The following is a 16,711-nucleotide window of genomic DNA, read 5'->3' on the forward strand; positions in this document are numbered from 1 at the left end:
CGTTTATAAAAACTATTATATATTCCCAACAGTTAATGATAACATTGCTAAATTTTAAAAGATAAGTGGTTTTAGCATAAAAATAAAGTTGCGAGCCCATGCAATTAAAGTCATCAATTCAAAATATTTATCAAAATTTAGTCATAAAGAGATGCATCCATTTGAATAGGAGGTCATATTTGTTTATTTTATATGAAGACATATTGAGACAAAGATATATTCGAAAAACATATAAGAGAAGAAGGAAAGCATTTGTAGGGAGGGATAAGGTGCTTATAATATGGTTTTGTAATGTAAAATCTAATATAAAATAAAATATCCTTTGTTTATTTTTATTGAAGGCATGGAGATTTAGACTGCAGTTGATTCGTCCTTTATAATCTTCTTTAAATTCTGTAAACAATTTATGTCAGATAACTAGACAAGGTCATCTATGTCATTTTAAACTCAATCATTGCAAATATTGTAAAATATTTAATTGTTTCTAAATCTATATCCAGTCTGTCTCCCCTACCTTAGGAGTTAAAGCCCAATCTGAACAAGTTTAGAATTGCGCATATATATTTGATCTGTCACGTCTTGATTATTAAACTTTTTATAGTTTATGTGCATAGAACATTATAAAATTGTACGTTATAATATTCATTGTAGTTGACTCTATTGCCCGAATAAGCTAAAGCACTGGTCTTTTTATCATTGAAGTATTGGATTAATATTTGAAGTCAGAAAATCTATAACTACTTACTTACAAACCTCAAATCCATTGTTAAAAACCTTATACAACACATTCAACTCAAACACTCAACATTCAGTTTCATTTTGATCATTTCGATCGAGTTTGAGGATCTTGCCAACCAAAGAACTCGCAAAGCTTAAATTTGCTATAGAAAAGCCTTGAACCAGGCAGTCAGCGTTTGAGGTGAAGGTCTACCTGCCTAGGTGTAGCAAAGCCTGAAGTGCAAGGGAATCAAGGTCATTCCCATTCGTTGGCCAAAATTGATTGTGGAATCCTATAGGAGAAGTGATAGCTCTTGGATTTTCAATCTGCGGTTTTGGGAACCAAGAACACCTTCTTACAAGATGGATTAGGAAACATGTAATGAATTAAGGAGGACAAAGTTTTGCTTCTTATGCAAGAAGACTTGGAAACCTAAGCACCAATACCTTGGGAAAGGTAAGAAGCATCTTATAGAGGCTGTTTTTGATGTGGATGATGAGAAGGTACAAGATACACATTCAAGGGGTAGTAGTGTCAAGGGTGAGTAGGAGACTCCATACATGGAGCTAAAAGATTGTGATGCATTGGATACACCCACTGGTACTACTGCCACCCTTTTAGGAGTTCCCCAATATCATCACTTTGCCCTAAAAGGAGAGATCAAGGGTTAGTGAGTGACTTCCCTTGTGGTGTTATGCACAATTTCATAGATGGGGCATTAGTTGCTAGGTGTGGGTTGCTAACAAAGAACTTATCTAGTTTTAATGTGACAATTGCAAATGCTTTCACTGTGTTGTGCACCAAGAGAGTTCCACAACTTAGCATACAAATGGGTCACTACACCTCATTTGATAATCTCTATGCTGAAGGTTAGAGTGAGATCGATGTAGTATTGGACATCCACTGATTACAATCACTAGACAAGGACATTAAACATTTCAGGAGGATGAAGTTAGATTTCATGGCAGATGGTATGAAGGCTCTGTTGAAGACTTTCTGATGGTGTGCCTATGGTGACTTCAGCAAGTAGGCTGGAGTTCATATTCAAACATGGAAATGTGCTTGAGCGGCTCAATGTTTCATTTCATCCAAGTCACCTTCTTCACGTGAAAAGAAGCCATTCCATATTGGTGTCAAGACATTATCGGACAAGCATCATGTTGTATTTGTAAATATTCCTTGTAGTGGACCTCCTAACTGCAAATTTGAGCATGTAATAGAGCTACAAGAGAGCACTAAGCTCGATATTACTACTCCCTACCATCATCCTAAGAAATTAAGGATGAGATAGAGAAGACTGTCCTCTGTTGAGACCAGTAGTAGCTGCGAGACATATCCAACCATTAGATCACCTCTGCATTTGTTTGAGTTCCTCGTGTTGACAAGTTTTCTGCAATTTCTTGCTATTGTTCACTTATATGTTCAGATGCTCCTGTGTATTTTCAGCTTTTATCCTCATCGTCAGTTTTGTGTTGGTCATTCATATTATAATTGTGCCCAAGTTCTTCCGGATATATATTGCTTCATTTCTTGGCTTTGCTTGTCATGGCCTAGTCCTCTTTGGCATCTGTTATCCTTGTCATCACATACTTGGCTTCCATGTCCTCGGTGATGTTATGCTCTTCTCATGTGTCCATTTCTTATTCTTGGTAACTTTCATCCTTGTCTCTTCGGTTACTCCTCATTATCAAGAGCAGCTATCATTTTGTGCGAGACTTGATGGCAATTGGTGAAAAATGAAGACATTGTTGCTTTATCATCCTTAGCAATTAATAAATTAAATAAATATGTTTTGAGAAGACATGTCGGATCATGAGTAGTAGAATACATTATATCGTCATTTCAGCTCAGCGGTGGAAAAAAAGAAGCATTGTTTTGTGGTTTTGTTGAATTGATGTTGTGTAGTGATAAATGGGATTATTGTATTTGCGTCATCTTTATCTTTAGAAAGCGAATCAGTCCATTCAGGTTTCTAACTTTTCCGTCAATGCTGGTAGTTCTTCGATTATTATTATATAGAGACATCAGATGTACATCTTCTCTATGGGTGTAATATGCAGACTAGACCCTATTGAAAGTGATCGGCATTAGATATATTTATTTTTGTCTTTTCATTTGAAAGAAAAGAAATTTGTCAGTGAACTGATTGATATCTATTGTGTTACATCTGTCTTGAATATTGAAAGGTCTACAATTTGCAGAGATCTTGTAACTTTGATCAAGCTTGATATAGGGACTGTTATTGTGGGCTGGGTTGTTTCCTTCACCATTACTTCTAGTTCTTAAATGCAACATCCTTTAGCTTCAAGGTATGGTGCAGAAAAGGTCAAGAGGGACCTCAATGAGATCTGTCCTAACCTTGCAGTAAGAGAAACACAATGGAAACAATGAAGAACAAATAAGAACAATTTAGAGACACACAAGATCAGCCTTCTTATTATGTGCAATTCAAGTACAATAGACCTGCAACATGCAATCTCAAATGCCAGGCATACAGGCCTGATTACAATGAAATTACTCAGCCTCTAGCTTCAGAAAGATGATCCTTTTCTTCAAAACTGAATCATACTTAAACTAAGAACAACTAGCTAAATTTATACAGTAGCACAAGCCACAAGTTGGCCTTAAAAAAATTACATTCTACAAGAACAGGAAAACGTATTACAAATATAGGTCAGGACCTAAATCATAAAATCTCCCACAAATAACAATAATATGAAGAGCCATCCGAGAGATGCATCAGCCAAGGACCCAAGAATATTGACATATGCACCAATGAACTTCCACGATCAAGAAACAACTTTGGAAGATCGGAAAACATAAACTAACAATGGAATGTGTAGAACGGATAGGTGCTGCCAAGAATTCATCGGATATCTTCCACTAAGTAACAAATTGAGGTGCGATTCTAGACAAACATCCAGTAGGACTTCAGGAACACACCACAAGGTTTGCAACAGCTACAAATCCTGACTGAAGCCAAAGAAAGCTCAGAGACTGTACAGACAGGAAACTGAAAGCAAACATATTTTGGTCAATACAAGATTGCCAAGAACCCAAGATGCTCCTGCATCAAGATATGGAGCACATTAGGCCCAATCCTAGCCCATTTGCTTCTTCTGTGCTATTGTTGATGAAGAATGTTGGTGCTAGTACACTTTCTAAAAGGCCTACAGTTGTTGCATTTTGCTCTATGAGTGATATTTAAGCAAATTGGAAATCTCAACTTCTTTTATAGTTGAATATTCAAGAAATCAATTTGCTTGCGAGATTATGGATGGTCAAATTTAGGATGACAAATACAGTGCTTGATGGCATTATCTATTATAAGAACTGAATTTATTTGGTACCTAAATCAAAACTAAAGGCCATCTAGTTCTTTTTGACATATCATCACCTACAGATATGTATCTAAACATATCATCATTTTAACCAAGGCCCTAAGAGATATAATAAGGTTGTATGAATAGACACACAAACACAATAATTTTATTTATTTATACATTACACATTTGCCTTGTTAAACTATGCAAACCGATAGCAAAGGAGTACACAAGATGAATGAGAACAATATGTAATATCCGCTATTGGGACTAGACTTGATTTTCCCCTAGAATCCGTGGATATTCCTTAGAATCCCGTCAAAACATCTTTTACTTTATCATTCTGCATAGTTCTGATATACCCTTTTTACCTCTAATAATTAAAAGCAGCTCTCGTTTCTAATTACTTCTGATGCATAATTACTTGTTGAGCTGTGTCAATGAATGTTCAAGATTGTTTAGCTCTATGTATCTCTCACACTGAGAAGAAATTGATGAATGCTGAATGCATCTTATGAAGGATCGCTGACTTGTTACAGAGTTCTGCAGTCAACCACATCCCATGCTACTATCTTCTTATTGTTTTTTCCTTCTGTGTATTATTGCTCACCAGATGTATTGGTTGCTCAGTCTTGAATGGTATTTTTACTATTGCTATAATCCTCCTGATGCCTTTTTGTAGGAATCACATTTTGACTGATAATATATGTGATCTCAACAGATGATGCTATGTCAACTGAAATAGGATTTCCTGATTTATTTGCTTCACGACAGTGCTCCTTACCAACTTTGGTTACTGTTGTTCTGCGTAAATAAGGGCACGTATAAATTTGGGTAGACTTGTGTCTTCCCCAATTCCATGGCAGAACAAATTGTTGACCCTGATATCTTTCAACGCACAACTGCTGCCTGGAAGTTCCAAATCGTAATACTCTATATTTATTTTTCCTATCGCTGCCTCTTATTCATTTTCCTTCCTTGCCGATAGCTCTCCTCCAAATCGATACTGTTGGGAAATGTGTAGCCTCCTTAATTTGCTATCCGTCTGCATACCCAATTCAACAGCTGTCAATGTTTAGTTCTTTCCTTGGGTGGGATGCTGATTATGGGTTGCTGAGTCACCACTTACATGTACTAATTTTGTATTCTTTGCTATCTATTCGCTATAATCTTAACTGGTCACTGATTGTTTTGTTCCCCCTAATCAAATGTCTGCTGTCTTATTTCAAATGTTCCTTTCTGCTAAGTCCAATGTCCTGAACTGAAAGATGTGTGTGTCTTTCAATTATTGCATACTTGGTGTGAAGAGTCACACGTTTACATCTTTTGGCCCAGCCATTCATAATAACATTTAATCAATTTGGTTTCAACCACACTCCTAATTATAAGTATTACAACTGAACTTCATATTGTAAATTATTCTTAAGATTGTGTGAGAAGACAATTATATGAATAATTGTCGATTAGTTTGCACCCTAAATAGATATTGATATTCATTATTGTTGATGTTTGATAGCTTCAGTCGGATAAACCTATTATATATAAGATACAATTTATGGGTGTGTGTGTGTGTGTGTGTGTGTGTTCTTTATATTTGAGATGTAAGGCTATTGTTATATGAGAAAAAAATAAAAATAAAAACATATATATATATATATGATTAAAGTAGTTATTATATTAATTCTCTAATAAATGAATAGACACATCCTATTAAGGGACATGTCTATTCATAGCCTATTCTCTATATATAAATCTAAGAGGATGTTGCATTTGGAACATACATACCAAATTCATAGGAGTGCTTAGTACGTTTGCTGCGATCCTGGAAATTTCAACAATTATTAACATATCAATATATGTTTATATCATTGTTTATTGTTAATATTCAATATACTAGTAAATAACATATGAGTTAATAAATAATATATTTTTATATCATTGTTTATTGTTATTATTCAATATACTGGTAAATAATATATGATTCATAAATAATATATTATTTTTAGTTGTTTCTCTTTTATAATAAGAAACAAGAATATCCTCTGCCAAGAATGGCAACATTCTTCAAGAATGCCACCTACCATAACTGGTGATGTTCACTAATAACACCCTCTGCCCTGAATGGTGGTGCTCATTAAGAACATCCTCCATTAAGAATGGCGGTGCACCTTAAGAACGCCCTTTGCCCTAGATGGCGGTGCTCACTAAGAACACCCTCTACCAAGAATGGCAATACCTTCTGTCATGCATGGTGACATTCACTAAGAACGTCCTCTGCCCACAATGGCAGTGGTTGCTAAGAACACCCTTTGCCACTAATAGCAACACTCACTAAGAGCACCCTCTACCAAGCATAGCGGTGTTCACTAAGAACACCCTCTATGGCCGACATTCACTAAGAATGCCCTCTGTAGCCAACATTCAAGAATGCCCTCTATGGCTGACATTCACATAATGTCCTTTGTGGCCAACATTCAAGGATGCCCTCTATGGTCAACATTCATAAAGGATGCCCTTTGAGGCTAACATCTAAGAATGCCCTCTATGATCAACATTCACATGAATGCCCTCTGTGACCATTATTCAAAAATGCCCTCTACATAATCTCTTGGGTCTTCGGATTCCCTTCAAGAATCTCAACATCCATTATGAATGCCCTCTTTAAAATATTGTTAATAACTCATTTTATCACATATCATCCTTAGAAAATCTCAATATGTTCCTTATACTCTCAATTTTAGTCTTCCTCTGAATACATATCGCTGCAATGATATATGTTTTTTTTTCTGGAATTGAGATTTGTCCTCTCTCCAAGCGATGGCTATTCCTTAAAACTTCTTTTATTTGATGATTTACATGCATCTTTTACCCTACGGGATGGCAAGACAATGTTCTGATACCATTGTAATGTCCCTAATTGGGATCTCCTTTAATTTACTCTAGAACTTCCAAATAGAGATTGATTTGAATGTCTCCCTGGTGATTACTTATGTTTTTCTTTCTCTTAATTCCTAACATTGAAATGAATAGATAAATTGCTCTCTTGGTTTATATTAAAGACTAACTATAATTATAGTTCTGAGGTCTTGCTGAAGTTCATATGCTCAATAGATGGATCTGTATAACTCCTAGAAACCTTTAGGAAATATCGAGTACTAATTTTGTAGTGTAGCAGTAGTGGTAATCTTTATTGACCTAATGTTGCGCTAATAATGATAGATTTATAATTACAGTTGGAAGTTTCCAAACAACTCTCTTATACACAATTGTAATGTCTCTAATTAAGACTTTCAAGATTTTCCCTAAACATTCTTAGGGCAATCCCCCATGCGAAGAAGATCTGCAAGAGCAGAATTGTATACGCGGCGGCTTTCTCTCCTACCTTGCCTTGTCCGGAATTGGTAATGGAGTGTGCATCCCGGTTTGATATTGTGACCAAGTCCATCGTTTTTGATGAAAGGAAGAGTTTTGGCTAACATCAGCGAACAAGTGGTCGAAGAAGTATTTAATATTCCCCAGTATAAAGGCATGACAGTATTAATGATGGATCAAGCGGCCAAGTTATTTCAAGATAATCAAGATGCCTACTTCATTCATCTAAAGCAGAATTGACTACATGAAGGCAAGAAGGGAGTTACCAAGTCATCAAAGCTCACCAAGTCAGATTTCAAGCCAGAGTATGGCGACCTTATTGTGCTTCTCAGCCGAATCATGGGCATGGCTCAAGGTATGCAATTCAAGAACTGGATGTTGAAATTGAAAATGCAAAAGAGAAAATTTGATTGGGCTGGAATCATAAGTGAAAATTTAGAGTTGCAACTTAGTAGAGTGCAAAATAAAAAGCAATTCTACATGGAGTCCTACCTTTTCTATCTGATTACGAGACTATATGAAAATCCTGGACTTAAGGCCTTATGAAAGATTGGCAATGGGTCGGAGCAATGTTTGGTGCATAAGTGTTATCCATAGCTTCATTTGCACAACACCAAAGATTATAAGATGTTTTATGGTGCCTTTGCCATGAAGATGGTAAGGATATTACAAGGGACACCTTCTAGGAGGCTCTCAACAGAAGCGAAAGCAAAAGTTAAGAAGTATGGGAGTTGGTTCATCCAATTTCCGCAATTTACATATATTAGAGTAGCAGGAAATACAGTTCGTCCCAAGAGACTTCCAAGGTACCCACCCAACAAGATAGTTTTGATGGAGTTGACTAGGCAACTTGAGCATTATGACAAGATGAAGGAACTTAAAGGTGAGACAGGGATTACCTTCTCATTTGGAATAGGCAACGATACTTGCCCCAATCCTGTCACCTTTGCAGCTACGGCAAAGGAGTTAGAATGGTATCATCTAGGATGGTATAGAGCAAGACAAGGATTCAATCCTAATGGTCTTATCAAGGCATCTCACGTAAACACATTCAAACATATTTCTACTATAGAAGATTTTTGGGCCAATGCACAAGATGACTTTCAAGTGAGGAAGCTAGCTTTCTCAAGATTGTCAGTGGGCACGATGAGGGCAATCAGATGGAGAGGCCTTGATATTCCTGATCAACTGGAAGATGATGAAAATGTGCTAAGAGAAGATTATGATACAATAGATGGAACTGAATTGGGTCCAATGGATTGGGATGATCATCAAGATCTTTCCTTAGAGGCAATTACAAGGACAGTTGATCTACACACTGAGTCATAGTACATTGGGAAGTTAAGGCAATTACAAAGTCAGAAGGTACACCTTACTTATGAGAAGATAAAACTAGAGAAAGAAGGTCCAACGGAGTCAGTCGGATAGAAAGGTGGGGGCAATAGCCTGCAACCAAGAGTCGTTAAGAGCAAGAAGAGAAACTTGGAGATTGAGAAAAGTGAAGAACACCAAGAGCCTCCAGCAAAGAGACAGAATGCAGCACCGTCAAGGGAGAGCATAATTGAGGCTAAGAGCCAAGGGGCTAATACAAGTGGACAAAGGATCTCGGTAGAGGTGAGCTCTGATTCGAAATCAAGTGGTTATAATGACAATACCGAATACTCTCCTCTCTCGAAGAACCAACATGGAGATGATATGACAATTACTACTGAAGAAGAGGATAGGCCAATTGATATTAAAAAAATAAGCCAGGCACCTGAGGCTGTTGGTGATGCTTTACTAGTCGAATCGAATCCAAATTTGGGAAGATGCACTGCACCACTATGGTTAAGGCAAATGCTTATGCCAAGAGGCAAGGTGGTGACTATCCAAACAGTCGAAGATATTCAAGGGTTAGTGGAAAAGGAAGATAGTGAGACACGGAAACAAATTGCAAATACAGTGGCAAAGGTAATCAGAACGATGATGAGGGTCATCGAAAAGTTCAGATTGCTATACCAAAGGTTAGCAAGGCGGTGGATGAGACTACAGCCCAAGAGTATGAGATAGTAGAGCATAACTTGGGAAGAATCACGGACGACACGGAATGTGAGGAGATCCAAGAAGGCATTGTTTCAATTAGAGAAAGGTTGAGGAAGGTAAACGAGAGGATTGTAAAGTTGGAGGCCGAAAACAAGTATTGGGTAGATTGCCAGCCTATCCAACAGTTGCATTAGGTAGCCCTTCAACAAGACAGCGGAAGCAACATAGAAGAGATCTCGGCTCAATTGTGTGAAACCAAAGATTGGATCAGTGATATAATTCAAGATGGGTGAAATTTCTTGCCTTCCTTTATCTTGACATTCAGGTCATTGGTGGCTATTAGAGACAAATTCAAAACATTTGAAGGGGAGTGGAAGGATTTCCTTCCAGTCAAGGACTTAGCCATTCCCAGGCTACAAGCATTTATTGAGCTACCGGAGAGATATTTGGAGAGAGCCAAGTTGGTGGATTAAGGAGGAATGAGTACGGTGGAGTCTTGGTATGTTGCCTCGACCATCAAATTGAGGATACTTGAAGAGATATAGAATGAGATTGCATAGCATAGCCCAAGTGTTGACACTTCCATTTCAACCATGTTTTGGCAACATTGGGGTTGCACTTGATGTTGAAGATATCAAAGAGGAGAACGTCAATGAGACAGAGTTTGGATCAAGATTGAATGAGTTGAGGAAAGTTGTCATCAAGAAGAACCATTTGGGCACCCTTGTCTCCCTCAATGCCTTTATCGGATATGCGAAAGAATATGAGAAGGATAATGAGAAGACACTGCAAGCGGTGAGCAACATGATGAATTCAGCTGAGCTCAAGATGAAACATACACCTTGCCCTCCCATGAAGGAAGTCAACGATGGGCTAGCCAAGTTCATTGCCTTGGCTAAGAAGATGAAAGAAAAGGGTAGAATTATAGTAGATCATTTGATGTAAGCTCAAGTGGCAAATTCTCCTTTCTTTTTAGGTAGGATAGGTGTTTGATTCTGATTGGCTACCATTTTGGTGCCTTCTCATTGGTTGCCACTTTTCCTTTTTTTCATTGGTCCAATGATGAGGTGGCATTCTCTCATTGGCCGATGGGGTGGCAACCCTAATTAGGGTTTCTAAGATTCGATTTGGATCGTTGATTTTGCCTCTTAATCTCTACTGTTGGTTGTAATTTTGGCCCCTATATAAGGCCATTTGCTCTCATTTGTAAAGGGTTGAAAAAAATTGTTGCTTAAGAAAATACCAAAATTGCTTCTCTTATCATTGTTGTGGCTTGCATGGTGATAAGAACACTTGGTGTTATTGCATGGTTTCTACTTCTAATAGTTAGAGTTAAATTTGCGTTGAAGTTGTTAAAGTAGAATTTATTTCAAGAAAGTTCTTAAGTAAGAGTAAAAGTAGATGGATGGTGCATGGTGATATTAGTGGATGTTTGATAGGTATCCATAAACTAGGCCACTAGCATCCTAGCGGCTTGTTAGGAAGCCTTGCGTGGTAATCTAGTATTTTTTTTCCTTGAATCATTGCATCTATGGAGGTAGCATCGTTGGTAAGCTTTCATCAGATTTGGTCCCCGTCCATTTGCTAATCTTTCCATTCATAGGAGTAGGAGTAAGGCAGCGAGTAGTGTAGTAGTTAGAGTTTAATTGAGAAGAAAGTTAGGAAGGCATAAGTCATTTGAACACGCACCCTCCATCATCACCATCAACATTATTTGGCGCTCATATACTTTACAAAGCCAGACATCATCACCATCACATAGAAAGTTCGACAATCCTTGAATGAACAAGTAAGGCCGCCTACATGATTAACCAGCAAATCACATTAATATAACTGAGTTAGTATTCACAAGAGTAAGTTTTCTCATGTTCTTCATGAGTATTTACTTTTCAAGAAAGGGATTGAGTGTTTGATATTCTATATCAAATATTCAATCGCTATTTGTTATGTAGTGGTATAAAACTGACATCAACAATATGTATATGTATATTTATATGTATATGTATATTTATATGTATATGTATATGTATATGTATATAAAAGTTCACTTCACAATTTTATGATAGAGTTTGCCTTCAACTTATCCTTGGAGATTCCTTAGAATCCTATCAAAACATCTTTTATTTTATCAAGCTACATAGTTCTAATATACCCTTTTACCTCTGATAATTAAAAGCTCTCATTTCTTGTTAATGTTAGTGTAGTTTCAATCACATCAAACTCACTATATATCAGTGTAACGAGACTCGAACTCGGCTCGGACTCGGCAAGGGTAACTTGACTCGTGACCCGACTCGGCGGTGACTCGGCAAAGTGAAAAAATCTCAAAATTTTGAGATTTTTTAGGATTTAAAGAACATTCCATGCACCCATTATTGAATAAAGCGTAAAGACACAATAACATCATTAAATAGAAGATAATTTGATCATAATGCACATGCCACATACTTGAAGATAAAAACTTAAAACTTAAAAGTCAAACATCGATTACATATGTACAATACTACAAAGTTACAAACTTACAAAGATAAATTGCTAAAAGTAAATACTATATTACTAGTAATTAAAGTCAAACTAAGATATATCCATGCAAACCATCAAAATGTATATGTATTATCATTTATGCATTATGAAATCCAACACATCACTATAGACTGTTATGGGAGCCCTTTTAGGGTTATATGAGTTGTTTACCGCATAGGGTAAGAAGTTAACACATGTATAACACGATTCAATTCAGAACAGGTACTTTATTCATGTATGCACTTGCAGATTACAATCTGATTCCAATGACTACAATGATCTATCGATTCTAACTGATGATTCCAAAGTCCATCTCGAACATGTACATATACCTTTCCGAAGGGGTGACTCAAGCGTCACGTGCCCGTTCGGATACTGATCTACCCGTCGGCTACACATTTTACCGACAACATCTTCCCCCCACAAAAGAAAGGTCGTCTCCGGACGACAATTACACAATATCTGAGACAAATTACAAACAAAATATATTAATTGACTAACTACAACAAGATAGATCTGTTTCTGTCACATCACTTTCACATTCATCCCATGCCTGCACCAAACTGGTCTCCAAACCACGTTGCATCTGTAGCCTCTGCTAACACAATACTATCTCCTTAGCTGACCTTGATAACCACCCGTGTTGCTTTCTCTATTTCCAATTCCTCGGTACCCTGAGCCAAGTGTCGTTGCACTGCCTCCAACTGGATGATCAGCTCCTCTCGAGCTCTCTACACATCCACCAAGACAGCCTCACGAGCAACACCTACTCTCAGTGCCTCTGGTACACAGACACTCCATGCCTGCAGCAGCTCCAATTCTTCTCAACTGGTCAGACTCCCATGACTGATATCCGCAACGACTGGGGGTCCAGGGGCAGTGCCCCAGGACCAAATTAGCACTTCGAAACTCACACGAAACTGCATGGAACACACTCTTTCTGTCATTTTCTTCCGATTTCACACTCTTTTTGGCAACTGCTTATGTCTACCCTTCCCTTTGGCATCATGCATTACTCATTCCGAACTGTTTCAATTTGTCGTCGTTTTTTTTTTTTTTTTTTTTGCTCTTCCACTTCCTCTTTCCTGTAGACTTGCTTTGTAAATCGACTACAGCAATTCCTCTTCCTTTCCTGATACCCTTTGTCTCTGAAATGTTAAAAAAATAAATTAAAAAAATGTAAAAAATTATATTTTAAAGGCTTGGTTTCAAGCCTGTTGTGGCCGAGTCAAGGAGGCCGGGTCACGCGAGTCACGAGTCATTATGACTCGGCGAGGTCAACGCGGCTCGCTGACTCACGTGACTCGCCGCGAGTCACGTTACCCTGCTATATATAGATATATGAGATATATAATCAATTAGATATATAAGATATATTACATATATTATATTATATATGAGATATTTCTATTTATACAAATATATGTGTGTGTGTGTGTGTGTTAAATAACAAACTATCATATTAAATACTAATGAATAGACATGTCCCGTGAAGCGAAATCTCTATCTATATTTCATCTAATATAAGAGAGATAGCTGCCATTTGGAAAGCATATACCGAAGAGGCAATGTTAACACATTTGCAGCAATTTTGAAAACCTCAACATGGTATCAAAGCCAGGCTGCAAATGTATATTATTTTTTCTCTATTTGGGAGGGAAGTTGAAATCCATAGAGAGCGTTGGATATGGAGGAGTTTGATCCATTGAAAAATGCAATTTTGACAATATACGAGTATAGTACACCACAGAGGACAATTATATAATTGAGGAAGAAATTCCACTTACTAGACCAAAAATACATACAAAAATTCAAGGTTCAAAACTTGGGAAAAAAAGGGCAGCACCTCTAACATGGGTCTTACGGAGGAACGACTGTAAGAGGATATCAGCTCAAAACAGCAACAAGTAATTCCGCATGAGATGAGGAGAACGATTCATCAATCCAAGATAGGTCACATAGTTTTGACTTCCACTTGGCGACCATTATTGGAGGAAAGATTAACCAAGGAAAAGGAACTAGTCTTGATTCTCATCAGGCCGAATGAATAGGCTAATGTACATAAGGTACATAAATCACACCAATAACTTGAAGGTGAAACCTGCACCGATAATCAGTAAGAACAACCAAAAGGCAAATCTCAAATGGAGTGAATAAAATTTAACTACCCACCGACATAAGTGTAAAGATAACTACTTTGATATGAAGCTAGGCGAGGAAAGAATGGATTTCTTGGAAAAAGAAGACATTATTAATTAAGACTTTCCAGATTTTCCCTAAACATTCTTGATTTCTAGTTTTTGCGTATTGTTCTTAAGAATTATCTTATCTTGTTCATCTCCTTTGTGTTTCATAACACATATCTATTAAGGTCTTCTTAACTTGGTCATGTACCTCTTTCATACACTAAGTGAAGTCCTCAGCATATCCACTCCCACCTGCCATGCTTCCAAGCTCCCTTAATTCACATACCCCTCTTGGATGAACACCATAAACAATTTCAAAAGGATTTTTACCAACTGTTTTGGTAACACTGTCATTGTAAGCAAACTCAGCTTGAGGATATACTTGGTCCCACATCTAACCATACTCCTTTGTCAAACATCTCAGAAGGTTTCCCAACACTCTATTAATGACATTTGTTTGGCCATCAGTCTGTGGATGGTAGGCTGAACCAAATGACAAATTTGTACCCAACCTTTTCCATAGGGTCTTCCAAAAGTGACCCATAAACTTCACATCCCTGTCAGACACAATGCTCAATGGCAAACCATGGATTCTTACCACCTCTTTGAAGAATAGATGGGCCATATAGCTAGCATCATGAATGGTCTTGGTAGGGAATGAAATGACTCATCTTGCTAAACCTGTCAACAACCACAAATACACTATCCAAACCAACAATAAAATTCATGTTAATACATTCCCATGGCCTATTACGAATAGGAAGTGGTTGGTATAGAAGTACCCATTGCCTTTTGACAAGTTATGCATCCTTCAACATAATTCCTGACATCTTTCTGCATTTTAGGCCAGAAATAGAACCTTTGCACTAGTTCAAGTGTCTTACTAAGGCCAAAATGACCATGCTACCATTATGATTTTCTTGTATGAGATTCTCTCTCATAGACCCCCTAGGCACACATAGTTGTCCACCTTAAACAACAACCCATTCTGCAATGTATAGCCTGCAAACTGACAATGGAAATGATTGTTGAACTCAACACACACCCCTTGAAGGAGCGCATGTCTTAGCAAATTAATTAGTACACTTGCTTGGTTGAGATTGTTTCACTGCTTTACCAGATTTGCGTGTCTAACCTGCGAACTGGATTCAAAGGCGAACTGGATTCATTATTCACAAATTAGTACATCCTAGCTCCGCACAAGGTCCAAATTTGATCCTATGTGTCTGCCCAGATCTGTGAACCATGAATCTGAGCACCACTGGGTCAAATCTGAACCCTGAGTGAATCTGGCCCAAAGCAGTCAAGAATTCCGGAGGACTTGGGGGAATCCTATGCAGATCTATGCAGACCCACAGGGCAAAACCTAAGATGTGAGCCCAAAGCTTGGAAAAATCAATTTATTGTTTATTTTTGCTTTGAATCAGTAGTTAATTGTGATGATTTTCTTTAGAATCATAATCATAATGCTTATCTTTGACATCTGGCATTGATCAATGATCAAGTATCATATAATCATACTATGAAATGATTTAGTTTACAATTATGTATATTTCTCTCTTTTTTTAAATATAATACATATATATATTTATACACACACACACAAGAATCCTTACATATCATAATGAGAAATTATTTTTTACATGAATCCATGAATTGGTTTCTTGAACCCGAATCCGTCCCCAAACCCAAATCAGCAACTTAGTTGTTTCGCTGTTAATCAATGATTAATATCATCATTGTTTAGTACTAACCCAGCCCTTCTTTAATAAGAGTTTTCCAATTGCTGCATTATTATATTCTAACTGTTGCTAATTGCATCGCTATTCATCTTCCATGCCATAGCTAAGCATCGTCATTATGCATGAACAAGGCATACTAATTCCCCATTCCTCACTAAACTAGAACTGCTGAACTATATTTATAATACATGGCTGCTGTCTATTGCTAATCACTAATTTTGATTGCTGATGTTCAACGGCGAGATTCTATCTTATTTGTTATACACCTTTGATGGGATTGTGACACAACGAAAATTGATGGTGCAAATTTATTCAATCATCTTGCATGTTTGAGGAGCATTCTCAGCTACTGATTTCAAAAAAGAACTCATCCCTTCACATAGGGAACACCTTTGACATAAAAAGAGCAGATTGCAGACATGATGACTGAACAACTCGGTAGATACAAATTCATAGAAGTTTTAAAAAAAGCTTCTTTTTGTTTCTGTTCTAGTCATAAGTGTGGTGTTAGCCATGTTAATCGTTAGATGATTAACTTGACATAAGAATTGACATAGTTAACTTGTAAGTAGATAAAACTAGCTCCAAAATTTTAAAAAATTGTTTCCTTCATTGAGATATTATTTTGCTGGCTCAAGCATAGCCAAGTTGGCTTTCCTACGTAAGCCTATTTAATATGCATGTTTCAATTGATTGCAATTGCTTGCTTGTGGCTTACAGTATACTGCAATCTCTCTAAATCTGTAGGAAGAGATGCAAATATCTATAAATCATTTCAAGCAAAGAATTCACAGTTATAATCAGACAAAACTAGAAGCATGTTAA

At 37.1% G+C, this 16,711-nt stretch overlaps 1 protein-coding gene across 1 annotated transcript in view; it reads right to left on the reverse strand.

Annotated features, from left to right (window-relative positions):
- The window catches only part of LOC149547678 (excitatory amino acid transporter), a 41,317-nt gene that overhangs the window by 16,792 nt on the left and 7,814 nt on the right, over nucleotides 1–16,711 (reverse strand). The gene's annotated exons all lie outside the window — the stretch shown is intronic.

This window comes from Cupressus sempervirens, chromosome 7, assembly GCF_028749045.1.
Source record: "Cupressus sempervirens isolate cs-2001-9-10 chromosome 7, ASM2874904v1, whole genome shotgun sequence".
In the NCBI taxonomy this organism is placed as follows: domain Eukaryota; kingdom Viridiplantae; phylum Streptophyta; class Pinopsida; order Cupressales; family Cupressaceae; genus Cupressus; species Cupressus sempervirens.